Source organism: Megalobrama amblycephala, linkage group LG19 (genome assembly GCF_018812025.1).
Source record: "Megalobrama amblycephala isolate DHTTF-2021 linkage group LG19, ASM1881202v1, whole genome shotgun sequence".
NCBI lineage: Eukaryota > Metazoa > Chordata > Actinopteri > Cypriniformes > Xenocyprididae > Megalobrama > Megalobrama amblycephala.
In genome coordinates, this window is record NC_063062.1 from 40,876,475 (window position 1) to 40,895,027 (window position 18,553).

Genomic DNA, 18,553 nt, shown 5'->3' on the forward strand with positions numbered 1-18,553 from the left:
CTTTGTGAACACATTTAGTGATTGAGTCACTAGGATGGTGTGGCAAAACATCTTCAATAAAAAGCAGAAAACAAATGCATAACAACATGCTACAAAGATGACTGAAAATCTATTAGAAGTTCTATTATTGAACTGAAGACCACGTGAACCAAAGTAAGCAGTTTTCGAGAAAGCATGTTTGAGGCACAGAATGTCCTAAAAATACAGCAAGGTTTCTTTCTGGATTTTGAAAATTAAATGTGCTTCATCTCATTTGATCATTTCTATTTATTTGGAATTTGATGAACAGAAAGCAAAAGATCTGGGGCCGTATTCACAAAACATCTTAAGGCTAAGAGTAGCTCCTAACTTGCCGATTTAGGAGAAACTCTTAAAAATAATGGGCGTGTCAGTTCTAATTTTAGGAGTCCTAAATTTTTGCTCTAAGAGTATTTCACAAAGCATTTTTAGCTCCTAAAGTAGCTCCTAAATCTGTGAAACGTTAGGAGTAGTCAAGAGGACTCCTAAGTCACTAAGACCAAATCACAAACACTCCTAATCCACCCAAAGACACTGAACACCATTGAGACAGTAGCGATAGAGCCTTAGTTGCTGAACTTTTTCTTCATAAATGCAATACATTTTTATTTATAGATTTGAATCTACGATGAGACAAAAAAAAAAAAAAAAAAAAAAAACTTTTAACAAATAAATAAATATTGTCTGATTACCTGTGGCAATGGTTTTCATGAGTTCACACTTACAAATGATTGAATAGCATAAAAAATATATATATATAATAAGCGTATTTGGTGTGCTGTCCAAGGGGATTGAGGGCTCCAAGCTTGGAATTTAGCCCAAACCCAAAGTTATCTCTGTATCCTCAGCCGAGAGTGAGGAGTGGGGTGGAGGAGGGATGCAGAAAACTGTCGAAGTAACTATAGGCGAGTCGGCTCTCGTCTGTGTATATATTCCTCCTCTCGAGCTGATTAGAAAATATATGTAAAACATAGAAAATATATTATAAAACATAATTTGTCGCTTGAATTCTGCATTCTCTTGAGATGCAGACATCCAAGAGGTGGACAATTAACTGTATATACTAGTTTAATTAGTGACACTTAGCCTATTTTAAAACCTTTATGGCAACATTTTTATTAAAAAATATTTACTTGAATAAGGCAACATTTGTATTTTAAAACCTTTATTTTAATATGGAAACATGACACCTCATTCTAAAATATTTCTATGATTAAATCACTGACTCCTCCCCATCAGCCAATCACTGTGTGTTTACTCCATAGCAACGAGGTCAGCCCCGCACTTACTCTTAGCTTAAGACTTCTGTCTATTCCTTAGTAAAAGTTTGTCTCAGCAGCTTTGTGAATAGGTTTTAAGAGAAAACTCTTAGCTAAGACGTTTTACTGCTACTTAGGAGAACTCTTAGTGGTAAGATCAAATGTTTTGTGAACACGGCCCCTGATCAGAACGATCAGTCTGACATCAGTGCAAAAACAGCTTCACATTCTGAAACACTAGAGGTCAAAAGAAAAGACTTAAACACTCTAACATCTAAAGCTACATTCTGATCTGATGAGCCACAACTGAAGTCAGTTGTTTCTCTCTCACATGTAAATAATGTCAAGCTATTCTGCCTCCACTGGTTGACACATTTCAACTGTGGCAGCGTTGTTTGAAGTCAGTGAATCACAGAAAGGAAACATTTGACTCTCCAGGCCCAAGAAACAGTCCATGTACCTGATGATGGAGAAGCCATGAGCTCCTGGTGGTCTGGATCTATTCCTACGCATCTTCTTTTCTCTCCTGCACCCTGCTGCTCATACACCTGTTCTTCTGGCTCTCTGTTTCTCTCCTCTCTCACACTTCTGTCATCCCTTCATCTTCCGTTCACACAGACTCTCCTTTCTACACTCTCATGCCTTGTCAGCGGACAGTGCAGCGCATTGTGTCATCATTTGCGGCCGCTAACTTGTTTATGCAGGTGTGAAACGTGTTTGTCTTGCTGATTTGGGTCACCTCGTTCCCCGGGGTCCGACGCGCCGTGCAACGCTGCCTGGCTGCAATATTTATACGGAAGCATACAGTGCTGTTAGCTGAACGACAACACCGACGGCTGGATCTGATGTGCACAGTGATGAAGGACAGACAGTCTTGGCTCTTCTTTCTCAAGTCCTTTGTCTCTCAATTTCACCCTTCTGCAGTCCAGTCTACTGTGTGAGATGAAGAGTATATCTCTATACTCTATAAAGGCACTATTGCTGTGATCTTTCAGTAGTCTATTCAAAATCCATAAGCACATTAACATGAATTTGATTTTGAAGGCATTCATTTTTGATGACATAAACATGAAAAATTTTGTTAAACACACACACACACACACACACACACACACACACACACACACACACACAGGTTTGTTTTGCTATCAAAGTGAGGACATTCCATAGGTGTAATGGTTTTTATACTGTACAAACTGTACATTCTCTCCCCCTACACTAACCCTAAACCTACCCATCACAGAAAACTGTCTGCATTTTTACATTTTTAATAAAACATTGCTTAGTATGTTTTTAAAGCTATTTTAAATATGAGGACTCATGATTCATGTCCTCATATTTCATGTTTACGTCGTAATACCAGTGTAATACCTATGTCATTATACAAATTTGTGTCCTTGTAAATCACTAACACACACACACACACACACACACACACACACACACACACACACACACACACACACACACACAAACAAGGATAACAGAAAATACTCAGTTCTTTATTTAGTATGACAAGCACACAGTTGTGTTACTATGCCAAGTTGTGGTGATGAATACTAACATGTTTTATCTGTGGTCAGTTAGTCCAAAGTAAATTACTGTTAGACACCCCTGTTTACCTCTAAAAGCATTTGCTGAAACAGAGTAAGTGTTCATTCCCCCCCGCTGTGTGTAATTGCTGTCTAACAGTACATCTGTCTACAACCTTAGTACCTTGCTGTCTACACAATTAGTGTCAAAATACTAAAGTAAACAGGACAAATGTAATGTCATTACACAAATCTTTGCAGTGTAAAAAATCCAGTCCAGTGATTTTACTAAAGCACACTGGCACAAAAACTACTAATTTTTTATTTTATCATATTTCTATGGAGCAGTGTGACCTGTCCTCTCACTTTCTACAATTTTTAGTTCCAGCAAAATTCTTAACATGGGTTAATATTTGTGTCTTATGGACTGCAGCAGATTATTGATGTGAGATACTTCTCCACTCTTCCACCAACACACTTACTAGCTTTGGGACATGTGGTCTGCCACTGTCTCTCTGTAACACTGTCTCTCTGTAACACTGTCTCTCTGAAACACTGTCTCTCTGTAACACTGTCTCTCTGAAACACTGTCTCTCTGTAACACTGTCTCTCTGTAACACTGTCTCTCTGAAACACTGTCTCTCTGAAACACTGTCTCTCTGTAACACTGTCTCTCTGAAACACTGTCTCTCTGAAACACTGTCTCTCTGAAACACTGTCTCTCTGTAACACTGTCTCTCTGTAACACTGTCTCTCTGAAACACTGTCTCTCTGAAACACTGTCTCTCTGTAACACTGTCTCAATTCAATTCAATTCAATTCAATTCAATTCAATTCGGCTTTATTGGCATGACTGTGTTATGATACAATGTTGCCAAAGCAATAAACATGTAATAGGTTATACAGGTATAGACTGATAATTAAATAAAATAAAAGGAAGAAGAGAAAAAAGAAATATATATACATGCATGGCTATATTGTATATGTTATCATATAATTTAACAAGTGGTTAAAAAAAAAAAAAAAAAAAAAAAAAAACATGGTAAATAAATACAGAGAGCAGTAATGAGATTGAAAAGAAAAAGAAAGAAAAAAAATGAAAGGAGAGGGTTTATTCTTTGTCCCTCATAATATGACAGGAGGACACATACTCTGCTGCCAGGTGGACACACTTCTCTTTCTCTCCTAAAATATAACAAAGTTTCTCAATGTGGCTTGCTTGTTGGAATTCAGGTAGAATTTGACCAATTTGGGTGAAATATGTTTCTCTAATATTATTATATTTGCTGCACTGTGTAAGGAAATGTAGTTCATCTTCCACGACTCCATCGGAGCAGTTTGAACAGAGTCTGAGTTCTCTGGCTCTCCAGCTCTGTTTGTGTCGGCCCGTCTCTATGTACAGGCTGTGGTCGCTCAGACGATACTTCGCCAGGAGCTTTCTCTGACGATATTCTTTAATTTTTATTAAGTAAGGTGCCAATTGATACTCTGTCTTTATTTTGTGAAAGCATTTTAATTTGTTTATTTGTGCTGCTTTGATCTGCCAATCATGGGTGTATTTTTCCTGGGTTCTTTGACCTATTTCTTTAATTTTTGAGAGTTTGAATTGAATTTTTGAATTTAGTTGGTGTGTTTCTACTAAATAGTGCAAGGGGTCATTCTCTGGGTGTCCTGCCCTGTATGAAAGAGCACAGTGATGGTAGGCATCTGCCTGTGAGTCTGACAGATGAAACCAGAACTTCGCTGCTCTCTTCTGGATTTCAGATAAGAGAGGGAATCTGCCCAGTTCTGCCCTGCAACCCAGACTAGGGGCATTTCTGTGGAGACCCAGGATATTTTTGCAGAATTCGAGGTGGAAAATTTCAATAGGATTTTTGTCCCACGATTCATAGTTTAATTTAAATTTGGGGCCCCAGATTTCACAGCCGTACAAAAGAATGGGCTTGATGATGGCATCAAAAATTTTCATCCACAGTTTTATGGGTGGGTTGAATTTGAACAATGATTTTCTTATATTGTAATAAGCCCTGCGTGCCTTATCGGTCAGATCTTTCATTGCCATTTCAAATTGTCCAGAAGCTGAGATTGTGAGACCCAAATAATTATAATATGTGACATGATTGAGAAGTGTTCCCCCGATTGTAAAATTATATTTTTTGTCAGTAAGGCGAGGTTTTTTTTGGAAGATCATGATTTTGGATTTGTCCATGTTAATTGGTAAGGCCCAGTCGCTACTGTACTGCTCTAGAATGGAGAGGCTTTCATGCAGTCCTTCTTCATGAGGTGACAGCAGCAGAAGGTCGTCGGCGTACAGGAGGCATTTGATTTCTCTGCCCTCGAGGGTCAGACCAGGACAGGAGGACTTCTCAAGTGCTGATGCCAACTCATTGATATATATATTAAAGAGAGTCGGGCTGAGGCTGCAGCCTTGACGGACCCCTTTATTTTGACTGAAATAATCAGTTCGTTTGTCATTGATCTTGACACAGCATTTGTTCCCGTTGTAAATGTCCTTTATGATATCATATGTCCTTCCTCCTATTCCACTTTGGATAAGTTTTAGAAAAAGCCCATCATGCCATACAGAATCAAAGGCTTTTTTAAAATCAATGAAGCAGCCGAATATTTTTCCTTGTTTTTTTTGATGAACATATTTTTGAATTAGTGTGTGAAGTGTGTAAATGTGATTTGATGTTCTCTGATTGGGCATAAATCCAATTTGACAATTCTTTAAAATGTTGTGTTCTTGAATGAACTGAACTAATCTGTCATTAATAATGGAACAGAATAGTTTTCCGAGGTTACTGCTCACTGTGATGCCTCTGTAATTATTTGGGTCGTACTTCTCACCTTGTTTAAAAATTGGAGTTATCAAATTTTCTTTCCATATTTCAGGAAATTTTCCTGATTTTAATAACAGGTTGAACAATTTTAGAATGGCATCTTTCAGTTTGGGGCTGCTGTGTTTCAGCATCTCATTAGATATTCCATCCACGCCACAGGATTTTTTGTTTTTTAGGGATTTCATCTTGTCTGTCAGTTCATTTAATGCTATGGGCTGGTCTAAATTATTTAGCTGGTCTTTTATAGTGCGTTCCAGGTTATGTAGTTGGGAGGTCAGATGTTTTTGGCTAAGGGTTGGTTGGTTTGGTGAATAAAGATTTCCAAAATGTTCGGTCCAGATTTTAGGGTCATAGATGGGAAGGTGTTTGGCTTTTTTGGATTTGTCTAAATTGTTCCATAATTCCCAAAAACAATTTTGATCTACTGCCTCCTCAATCTTGTTTAGTTTTATTTTCGTGTGATCAGCTTTTTTCTGTATTAATAATGACTTGTACATTTTAAGGGTTTCTTGATATGTGGCTCGTATTTGTTGGTTTGCTGGGTCTCTGTGTTTTTTGTTTGATAATGAACGTAATTCTTTTCTTACTTTTTGGCATTCTTTATCAAACCAACCAGCATTAGCCATTTCTTTTTTGCTTCTATAATTCTTTCTTTTTCTCAGGGCTTTTTTGGCCACTGTAGAGAAGATTTTTGTTAACTGTTCAGTTGCTAAATTGGTTGTCGTCTTCTCTTCACTAAAAGAAGTCAATAGAAATGAGTCTATCATGTTCTGAACATTAGTGCTTTGGAGCGCAGCTTCATACTGGACAGGACTGTCTTTACTCCATATAAATTTGGGGGGGAGTGGATACAGTTTAACCTTCTGATCTGAAGATGGCAGAAGATTCACTGACCTGTTCAGACTGAGGACCATGTGACTGTGGTCTGATAACGGTAGCTGTGGCATCACTGTGAAATAATTGATTTTATTTTGTCTCTCTGAAACACTGTCTCTCTGTAACACTGTCTCCCTCTAACACTGTCTCTCTGAAACACTGTCTCTCTGAAACACTGTCTCTCTGAAATACTGTCTCTCTGAAACACTGTCTCTCTGTAACACTGTCTCCCTCTAACACTGTCTCCCTCTAACACTGTCTCTCTGTAACACTGTCTCTCTGTAACACTGTCTCTCTGTAACACTGTCTCCCTCTAACACTGTCTCCCTCTAACACTGTCTCTCTGTAACACTGTCTCTCTGAAACACTGTCTCTCTGTAACACTGTCTCTCTGTAACACTGTCTCTCTGTAACACTGTCTCCCTTTAACACTGTCTCTCTGTAACACTGTTTCCCTCTAACACTGTCTCTCTGTAACACTGTCTCTCTGTAACACTGTCTCTCTGTAACACTGTCTCTCTGAAACACTGTCTCTCTGTAACACTGTCTCTCTGAAATACTGTCTCTCTGAAACACTGTCTCCCTCTAACACTGTCTCTCTGTAACACTGTCTCCCTCTAACACTGTCTCTCTGTAACACTGTCTCTCTGAAACACTGTCTCTCTGTAACACTGTCTCTCTGAAATACTGTCTCTCTGTAACACTGTCTCTCTGAAACACTGTCTCTCTGTAACACTGTCTCTCTGAAACACTGTCTCTCTGTAACACTGTCTCCCTTTAACACTGTCTCTCTGAAATACTGTCTCTCTGTAACACTGTCTCTCTGAAACACTGTCTCTCTGTAACACTGTCTCCCTTTAACACTGTCTCTCTGTAACACTGTTTCCCTCTAACACTGTCTCTCTGTAACACTGTCTCTCTGTAACACTGTCTCTCTGTAACACTGTCTCTCTGAAACACTGTCTCTCTGTAACACTGTCTCTCTGAAATACTGTCTCTCTGAAACACTGTCTCCCTCTAACACTGTCTCTCTGTAACACTGTCTCCCTCTAACACTGTCTCTCTGTAACACTGTCTCTCTGTAACACTGTCTCCCTCTAACACTGTCTCTCTGTAACACTGTCTCTCTGTAACACTGTCTCTCTGAAACACTGTCTCTCTGAAATACTGTCTCTCTGAAACACTGTCTCTCTGTAACACTGTCTCCCTCTAACACTGTCTCCCTCTAACAATGTCTCTCTGAAACACTGTCTCTCTGAAACACTGTCTCTCTGTAACACTGTCTCTCTGTAACACTGTCTCCCTTTAACACTGTCTCTCTGTAACACTGTTTCCCTCTAACACTGTCTCTCTGTAACACTGTCTCTCTGTAACACTGTCTCTCTGAAACACTGTCTCTCTGTAACACTGTCTCTCTGTAACACTGTCTCTCTGAAACACTGTCTCCCTCTAACACTGTCTCTCTGTAACACTGTCTCCCTCTAACACTGTCTCTCTGTAACACTGTCTCTCTGTAACACTGTCTCTCTGAAACACTGTCTCTCTGTAACACTGTCTCTCTGAAATACTGTCTCTCTGTAACACTGTCTCTCTGAAACACTGTCTCTCTGTAACACTGTCTCTCTGAAACACTGTCTCTCTGTAACACTGTCTCCCTCTAACACTGTCTCTCTGTAACACTGTCTCTCTGTAACACTGTCTCCCTCTAACACTGTCTCTCTGTAACACTGTCTCTCTGTAACACTGTCTCTCTGAAACACTGTCTCTCTGAAATACTGTCTCTCTGAAACACTGTCTCTCTGTAACACTGTCTCCCTCTAACACTGTCTCCCTCTAACAATGTCTCTCTGAAACACTGTCTCTCTGAAACACTGTCTCTCTGTAACACTGTCTCTCTGTAACACTGTCTCCCTTTAACACTGTCTCTCTGTAACACTGTTTCCCTCTAACACTGTCTCTCTGTAACACTGTCTCTCTGTAACACTGTCTCTCTGAAACACTGTCTCTCTGTAACACTGTCTCTCTGTAACACTGTCTCTCTGAAACACTGTCTCCCTCTAACACTGTCTCTCTGTAACACTGTCTCCCTCTAACACTGTCTCTCTGTAACACTGTCTCTCTGTAACACTGTCTCTCTGAAACACTGTCTCTCTGTAACACTGTCTCTCTGAAATACTGTCTCTCTGTAACACTGTCTCTCTGTAACACTGTCTCTCTGAAACACTGTCTCTCTGTAACACTGTCTCCCTTTAACACTGTCTCTCTGAAATACTGTCTCTCTGTAACACTGTCTCTCTGAAACACTGTCTCTCTGTAACACTGTCTCCCTTTAACACTGTCTCTCTGTAACACTGTTTCCCTCTAACACTGTCTCTCTGTAACACTGTCTCTCTGTAACACTGTCTCTCTGAAACACTGTCTCTCTGTAACACTGTCTCTCTGAAATACTGTCTCTCTGAAACACTGTCTCCCTCTAACACTGTCTCTCTGTAACACTGTCTCCCTCTAACACTGTCTCTCTGTAACACTGTCTCTCTGTAACACTGTCTCTCTGTAACACTGTCTCTCTGAAACACTGTCTCTCTGTAATACTGTCTCTCTGTAACACTGTCTCTCTGAAACACTGTCTCTCTGTAACACTGTCTCTCTGAAATACTGTCTCTCTGTAACACTGTCTCTCTGAAACACTGTCTCTCTGTAACACTGTCTCTCTGAAACACTGTCTCTCTGTAACACTGTCTCCCTTTAACACTGTCTCTCTGAAATACTGTCTCTCTGTAACACTGTCTCTCTGTAACACTGTCTCTCTGTAACACTGTCTCTCTGAAACACTGTCTCTCTGTAACACTGTCTCTCTGTAACACTGTCTCTCTGAAACACTGTCTCCCTCTAACACTGTCTCTCTGTAACACTGTCTCCCTCTAACACTGTCTCTCTGTAACACTGTCTCTCTGTAACACTGTCTCTCTGAAACACTGTCTCTCTGTAACACTGTCTCTCTGAAATACTGTCTCTCTGTAACACTGTCTCTCTGTAACACTGTCTCTCTGAAACACTGTCTCTCTGTAACACTGTCTCCCTTTAACACTGTCTCTCTGAAATACTGTCTCTCTGTAACACTGTCTCTCTGAAACACTGTCTCTCTGTAACACTGTCTCCCTTTAACACTGTCTCTCTGTAACACTGTTTCCCTCTAACACTGTCTCTCTGTAACACTGTCTCTCTGTAACACTGTCTCTCTGAAACACTGTCTCTCTGTAACACTGTCTCTCTGAAATACTGTCTCTCTGAAACACTGTCTCCCTCTAACACTGTCTCTCTGTAACACTGTCTCCCTCTAACACTGTCTCTCTGTAACACTGTCTCTCTGTAACACTGTCTCTCTGTAACACTGTCTCTCTGAAACACTGTCTCTCTGTAATACTGTCTCTCTGTAACACTGTCTCTCTGAAACACTGTCTCTCTGTAACACTGTCTCTCTGAAATACTGTCTCTCTGTAACACTGTCTCTCTGAAACACTGTCTCTCTGTAACACTGTCTCTCTGAAACACTGTCTCTCTGTAACACTGTCTCCCTTTAACACTGTCTCTCTGAAATACTGTCTCTCTGTAACACTGTCTCTCTGAAACACTGTCTCTCTGTAACACTGTCTCTCTGAAACACTGTCTCTCTGTAACACTGTCTCCCTTTAACACTGTCTCTCTGAAATACTGTCTCTCTGTAACACTGTCTCTCTGAAACACTGTCTCTCTGTAACACTGTCTCTCTGTAACACTGTCTCCCTTTAACACTGTTTCCCTCTAACACTGTCTCTCTGTAACACTGTCTCTCTGTAACACTGTCTCTCTGTAACACTGTCTCTCTGAAACACTGTCTCTCTGTAACACTGTCTCTCTGTAACACTGTCTCTCTGAAATACTGTCTCTCTGAAACACTGTCTCTCAGTAACACTGTCTCTCTGAAATACTGTCTCTCTGAAACACTGTCTCTCTGTAACACTGTCTCTCTGAAATACTGTCTCTCTGTAACACTGTCTCTCTGAAACACTGTCTCTCTGAAACACTGTCTCTCTGAAACACTGTCTCTCTGTAACACTGTCTCTCTGAAATACTGTCTCTCTGAAACACTGTCTCTCTGTAACACTGTCTCTCTGTAACACTGTCTCTCTGTAACACTGTCTCTCTGAAATACTGTCTCTCTGAAACACTGTCTCTCTGAAACACTGTCTCTCTGAAATACTGTCTCTCTGTAACACTGTCTCCCTGTAATACTGTCTCTCTGAAACACTGTCTCTCTGTAACACTGTCTCCCTGTAACACTGTCTCCCTGTAATACTGTCTCTCTGAAACACTGTCTCTCTGAAATACGGTCTCTCTGAAACACTGTCTCTCTGTAACACTGTCTCTCTGTCACACTGTCTCCCTGTAATACTGTCTCTCTGAAACTCTAACACTGTCTCCCTCTAACACTGTCTCTCTGAAACACTGTCTCTCTGTAACACTGTCTCTCTGAAACACTGTCTCTCTGTAACACTGTCTCTCTGTAACACTGTCTCTCTGAAACACTGTCTCTCTGTAACACTGTCTCCCTGTAACACTGTCTCTCTGTAATACTGTCTCTCTGAAACTCTAACACTGTCTCCCTCTAACACTGTCTCTCTGTAACACTGTCTCTCTGTAACACTGTCTCTCTGTAACACTGTCTCCCTGTAATACTGTCTCTCTGAAACTCTAACACTGTCTCCCTCTAACACTGTCTCTCTGTAACACTGTCTCTCTGTAACACTGTCTCTCTGTAACACTGTCTCCCTGTAATACTGTCTCTCTGAAACTCTAACACTGTCTCCCTCTAACACTGTCTCTCTGTAACACTGTCTCTCTGAAACACTGTCTCTCTGTAACACTGTCTCTCTGAAACACTGTCTCTCTGTAACACTGTCTCTCTGAAACACTGTCTCTCTGTAACACTGTCTCTCTGTAACACTGTCTCTCTGAAACACTGTCTCTCTGTAACACTGTCTCCCTGTAACACTGTCTCTCTGTAATACTGTCTCTCTGAAACTCTAACACTGTCTCCCTCTAACACTGTCTCTCTGTAACACTGTCTCTCTGTAACACTGTCTCTCTGTAACACTGTCTCTCTGTAACACTGTCTCTCTGTAACACTGTCTCCCTGTAATACTGTCTCTCTGAAACTCTAACACTGTCTCCCTCTAACACTGTCTCTCTGTAACACTGTCTCTCTGTAACACTGTCTCCCTGTAATACTGTCTCTCTGAAACTCTAACACTGTCTCCCTCTAACACTGTCTCTCTGTAACACTGTCTCTCTGTAACACTGTCTCCCTGTAATACTGTCTCTCTGAAACTCTAACACTGTCTCCCTCTAACACTGTCTCTCTGTAACACTGTATTTTAAGGTGACATACTTTCACGTAACTACATGTACTTACTATATAGTTGGTTGCACTCACTGAGCTACTGACATTGTCCTATTGCTATTTTTACCGCAACACAAAACTCTGAATATAATATGCGATGCCACATTGTGCAGCTTTTGATTGTAATTTTCAGTCGATGAGCCACAAGAGAAGTGATGTAAGTCTTTACTGCTTTACTAGCAATAAGAGGAGAAAAGAATGGGAAGTTGTGAAGAATGTGGATGAATAAAATTTCCTAACTGCGTCTTTGTTCTCTTCACTTTAGCCCTGGTGACTTTGAGGCTTCTCTTGTGGCTCATCGACTGAAAATTACAACCAAAAGCTGCACAATGTGGCATCGTATTATATTCCGAGTTGTTGTAACGGCCACCTAAATTATGTTGAATACTGTTCAAGACATTAATGTTGATGTGCCTTTAAGATAACTTCTTCTATGGCGTACGTTGTAGTGTGCACGCTGTTCACATGTGAGCGCGCACGCACAGAGTTGATAGAGAATGCTCGTGTGACGAGAGAGAGATGACTGCTCTACTGCTGACTGATGTTACAGTGTAATAATGTTACTTTTCCACTTTGATTCGTAGCGTTTATCAGAGTGCTTTTCTTTTTCCTGTTTACCCTCGCTCTTTTGCATGTATGTGAAGAGTGTGCTATATTGTGCGAACCATCTATAAAGACTCGTGGGACTACCAGTGCATTTGCCTCGGGTTTTTCTTCTCGCCTCCTGTTTTCTAATTTTCATCTGGGCAGACTTCAAACCCTCTGGTAGACGTTACATTGTGTTGCGGTAAAAATAGCGATAGACCCTTTTCACATGACGTCACACAGCTTCCGTTTGGACTCGAAGCAGTGCATCCTCACTTCCGTCAGCATAGTGGAACACTAGCGTTGCTCGAATGAAGTGCACCCAATAGTTGTACATATGCCACAAATGTGGTGAAAGGATGACTGTAGTCGCATAATTTAATGTAAATTCAAGGCGAGGTGTTTGGCAGATCTCAAACCGATCGGCGAGAGGAGTTGAATACGGAGCACTAAAGCCGTACACTTTCTGCTGCCCGTAGTAACTTGCAAACTTTTGCAGATGAAGCTGTTTATATGTATTTGTCAGTATCTGTGAAATAAACGCATGTTTCCGACATTTACATGCAGTAAAAAAAACTTAATTCATAAAGGTTTAAAATACTACTTAATTCAGTACCTGTATGTACAATAAAGATTAACATAAGCTTATTCTTTTTAAATATAAAAGTCTATTTTTTTAATTTCGATAAATATGACATGCATAATAAAAATTGTGTTTAATATAATACTATTTCTACATGAAGACATGAAGTTCAGTTTAAACTGGTATGATGTAAAATGATCTAAAATCTTCACACCATTAATTCTTCGGAGTATTACATGTGGATGTGCTACTTTCAGGTGTCCATTACTCGTAAATAAATCTCACAAGAACAATACCGTTATCATAGCCTACCAGTTTCTAAAAATAAAGATTTATTTGTTATTCCAAATAGGCTAACAGATTCGTGTGGACACTCAATCGTTGTGATAAAACTCAATTCACGGACACAACATTGCTAAAGTTTCTGCTCGCGGAAACCAAGGCAGTTACAGAAAGGAAAACAATAAATAACGTTACCAGAAGAACCCAACTGTGTAAATTCTTGGCATAAACAGTTCGCATTTAAAGTTATTAAAGCATTTTCCCGAGAAGTCGCCGGCGCAAAGATAATACGGAACTACAGATCCACTGCTTTGTGGATAGGCGGAAGTTAACTGACGTCATTGTGAGAAGGGCCTACAGGATAGTGTCAGTCTTTCGACACAGAACGCACTGTGCACCTAAACAAAATGGTGCCACCCATTGTCCAAATCGGTCCAAATATTTCATGGATTTTTTAAATAACATAAATCTTTAATGGGTTTTCTACATATTTCAGTAAGAGACATCATTTACGTTATATTAAGCCATACAAGTCTTAACACCAGGGGTTCCCTTTAAACCCTTTCAAATAAAGATTTGTAAAGTTTATCTGGATTTTTCAAAATTATTATTTTCATAAATTTATCATAAATCTTAAATAATATGAAATAGTAGACAATATATGTTTTAAGGTGAAAAAATGAGAAGGAAAGAAAAGGGAAAAATACAAAAGAAGAACAAAAGCACAACAGTGAGACAGGCTCATTCTGCAGTCTAAATATAGTGATATAGCCTGGTGTATGGCCTAAAAATACAGCATCTTACATTTCTCTTACTCTTTAATAAGGCTGCTGCTGTCATTATTGCCATGGCAACTGTTTTTCATTCAAGTATTTCCCAGCAGCACTAGTATCGGCCTACAGCTCATCTGAGTATTGTTGGTGAGTACAAGTACAACAAAAAGTGTCTGTTGTGTTCGATACCAGCAACTGTTATGCCTTCTGACAGCAACTGGAAATGTTTTGATGGTAATATGAACAGCTGGAGATCCCAGCCTGCATCCTCTAGATGCAATAAATGATTTTGACACCGTATTATTGGTCAGCACTTCAGCTGAGGGATTCTTATACATTACATTCACAATAATTCTCTCAAAGTCCAAAACAATTAAGCATGTCAAAAAGATAATTCCATTCAACCTTTTCAAAAGCTTTTTCTGCATCTAATTATACCAAATCAAAATCTACTAAAAATTCTGTCATCATTTACTCACCTTCATGATGTCATTCCAAACCCGTAAGACTTTTGTTCATCTTCAGAACACAAATGAAGATATTGTGATTTCTGTCCCTCCAATCAGTGGCGTAGCAAGTTAGCCCTCGGCCCGTATGCAAAAAATTTTCACGGGCCCCCCTCGGTTTCGCGGGGGGTGGAGGGGATGTGAGTCGAATGAGTCCCAGGACTTTAATATGAATAAGATATTATCACTAACATGCAGACAAAACTTGTTTAAAAAAAAAAAAAAAACATTTCTAGGAATGACAATACTATATGCTGTCCTCCATCATTTTGACTTTGCATTTAAAAAATGTCAACAAAAAAAAAAACGGCTTTTCAACACAGTCTAAATTTGAATTTGACCCATTCGACTCTGGCTTTGGAATTTAAGAATGATCATCATTTCAGATGCGATGAGTGCTAAGATTTATGTTATTAAGTTATGAATGAATTATTCTGTCACAGACTTTTTTTAATGCACGTTTTCCTAATAAATTTACTAAAAGTTTCTTCTCTAAATATGTTTCCGCCACGTTTTATGTGAATTTTATTTCGTTGAATAAAGACTTTCTACCCCAACGAGTACGAGTTACTTTTATTCACATCCTGAAATGTGCAGACGTAGTCGTTTTTTTTTTCTTTCTTTTTTTTTTTTTCTTCAGAAAACCATTATGACTCATTTAAAATTCTGTGCTACTTACATTACTGCATGCATACGTTTCAAAAACCCACTTGAAAAACGGCAGAAATGGTCCATTTATTCAGATTCATAATGATTTTCAGTACATTTAAAATAGATAGGCTATAGCAAGTTATTGACAACATTAATAATATACTTCATTTTTCTGAACATGTACACGGATTCTGTCTCGCGCACAGACGTGCGTGTGAGCCTTTGAAAGTATTTGGCTACAGAAAGACGCGTTCGGCGTGTGCACTGCGCACTATCTAGTGGACTTTTGTTTTTAAGCACTCATTTCACTCTCGCATGGGCTGTTGTACAGTACACACACTGTCCATGCCATCACGAAAATTGGGCTGCACGCGGACGGGGAGTGCGGACGTCCGCAAACCCTCCTGATGATGAATGTTCGTGATGCGGACGGTGCGCGGACGCCCGTAGTATACTTTGGGGTTAAGCCCGTAATAGTGGGCCCCGAATCCGCCCGGGCCCATATGCACGTGCATACCTTGCATGCCCAGACGCTACGCCACTGCCTCCAATCTACCAAAAGACTTCGAAATGCTCATTGTAATCCATAAGAATCAAGTGATTCTTCTGAGGAGACGTGACTGCTTTATATTGATGAACATTTAATTTACACAAACATTAATGAACATCAAATATGGTCATGGCAGATCAAATGTGCTTGTGTGTCATTCAAGAGCAATTAAATGTACTGATGTGTGTGTTCGTGTCCATGAACATCTACTGTTGAATCAAACACACATTTATTTTTGTTTTGCAGCTCAAATCAAAAGATCATCCAGCTTCATGGTTGAACAGATGAGAGTTTGTTCATGAGAACAGTTCATGGCTAAAGTTCAGCTAAATGTTAAATATCCCTTCCCCATTAAAATGCACTAATTAATATGTAATGTACTCATATCTGCACGAATAATGAATATGTTAATGGATTTGCAATGTGTATATATGCATGCTTCAGTGCTGCTGAATCTGTCTGAGGAACCAACAGGATTTTGGATGTTCTGTGATTTACTTCACTTTAGGAAAGCTGTTTACATAAATGGTCCTCTACTGGATGTCAATTGAGAAACACCCTCAACTGAGAAAATCCCTAGAAACATGGCAAAAAAACAGACTCAAAGCCTAGCTAAGCGGCCTTTAAACTGCATTATAACCCTTCTTTTCAAAGATTTCAAACGGAAGAATCTCTGCCCAACCCGCTGCAACACTGTGACTCTGTGGCGCTTCAATGTTTTGCCGTGTGATTTGAGCATCCAGATCAGTCTGACACAGCAACATTAACTGGATAACAGGAGAGGGAAAACAGACTGGTGAAGAGTTAGCATGATGAAGCCATTGAGATGAAACATCTTTAATACATGCTCCAGAATACACTGAACAAAACATCCAATGACCACAAAGGATGACATGACATAGTTCTGTCAATTAGCCTCCTTAATGTTTTTCATTGGCTGTCAAATAACTGCTCAGCTGATCAATCTGTGTGCAGTATAACAGTGTCGATGGCGTGTCTCAGTCAACACACATGACATCATTCCATGTGCAACCGAATACAGGCTTTTCATCTTGGCTGTACAAAGATGGCATGCTGCATAGAATTCAAGCCAAGTGAAAAACATAGTGCTGTTTTTAATGTGGTTTTAATGCTGAGCTCCAATGTAGGCAGCATTTTAAGGCATTCAGATTGTAAGCAGTATTTAAAGATGCCTTTTTTCAGCCACATGCCAAGGCAGCATCCCATATATTCCTTGCAGAGAAGTAAATCCCATACTGCATTGCGACAAGCACAGTAAAAAATCCTTCCAAGATGGATGTCAAGAGGAACATTAAATATAAATATTCATTCAATGGCAAAAAGCTCATTAAGGGAAAAAAAAAAATTAGAAAAATGCTCTAGTTTACCCAATATTTTTATTTGCAGTTACATCATCTAAAAAGTGTTTTTTTGTTTTGTTTTTTGTTTTGTTTGTTTTTTTGGAGAAGATTTCGGGCTAAAAACCCATTGATAGTAGTTAATGACATCAGCACAGGACACAGATTGATTTTTCTCAATTCTAATCACAAGAATTGAACTGATTCTTTCAGCCATTTAAAACCAGCAGGAATCAAAGATTAAAGTAAAATAGCCTATATTCTGAACACATACTGTAACTCTCAGTGCGTTGTGCAATGTAACAATGCATGAAATCAAGTTTGTGTAGCTAGATGTTTTTTCCATTATATTTCAGGCCTTAGTATAGTGAGTAGGATCTGTACCTGTTATACACAAACCATTTGACCGGTTGATGGGGGAAATTCCCTCACTGCTTGTCAGCTGCGCTAATAACAGCATCCCTTCATGTCTACACAGTCATTTAACGGCAATTCAATCAGAGATCACATCTCACACTATATGGGAGAGGATCCACTGTGAATCCATTTGCCTTGTCAACAACTTCACTCATGAGTTTGGACGCAGTGGACGTTTGCATTGTTCAAGGGCAAGAAGAGCGCTTACAGCACAGAACATGCACCGGACTTCAGGTTGAAATCTTTGAAAAGAAACACTTGTGAAAAAGAAGTACACTTCAGCATATTTTTGAAAGAAAACATATTACAGAAGTAATAAATTTTAAAAGAATATACTTAAGTGCAAACTAAATGTAATGATGAATATATCAAAGACAAAAAAGGGGAAACAAGAACATGAAAATAAGAAGGCTAACCACAAAATATAAAAGACTATAAAACAAAAACCCTTTTCAACTTAAAGGGTTAGTTCACCCAAAAATGAAATGTCTGTCATTAATTACTCTCCCTCATGTCGTTCCACACCCGTAAGACCTTCATTCATCTTCAGAACACAAATTAAGATATTTTTGATGAAATCCAAGAGGTGTTTTTTTCCCCATAGAAAGCAATGTAATTACTGTCATTCAAAGTCCAGAGAGTAAAGACATTTAATAGTAAAGACAGAGGAGAGACGAATTTGTTGAATAAAGTCATTATTTAGGGCCCAAGCGAAAATTCGCGCAGGGCCCTCTTGTTCTTCTAAGGATTATTAGGGCCCAAGCGAAAATTCGCGCAGGGCCCTCTTGTTCTTCTAAGGATTATTATTATTTTTTTTTTTTTTTTTTTTTTTATTTTTTTTCCGTCTTCCGGGGCTTTTTGGGGGCCTTAACATGCTCAA

At 39.4% G+C, this 18,553-nt stretch overlaps 1 protein-coding gene across 4 annotated transcripts in view; it reads right to left on the bottom strand.

Moving 5' to 3' along the window:
• Positions 1–18,553, bottom strand: part of tspan4a (tetraspanin 4a) — a 51,185-nt gene that overhangs the window by 19,090 nt on the left and 13,542 nt on the right. The window lies entirely within an intron of this gene.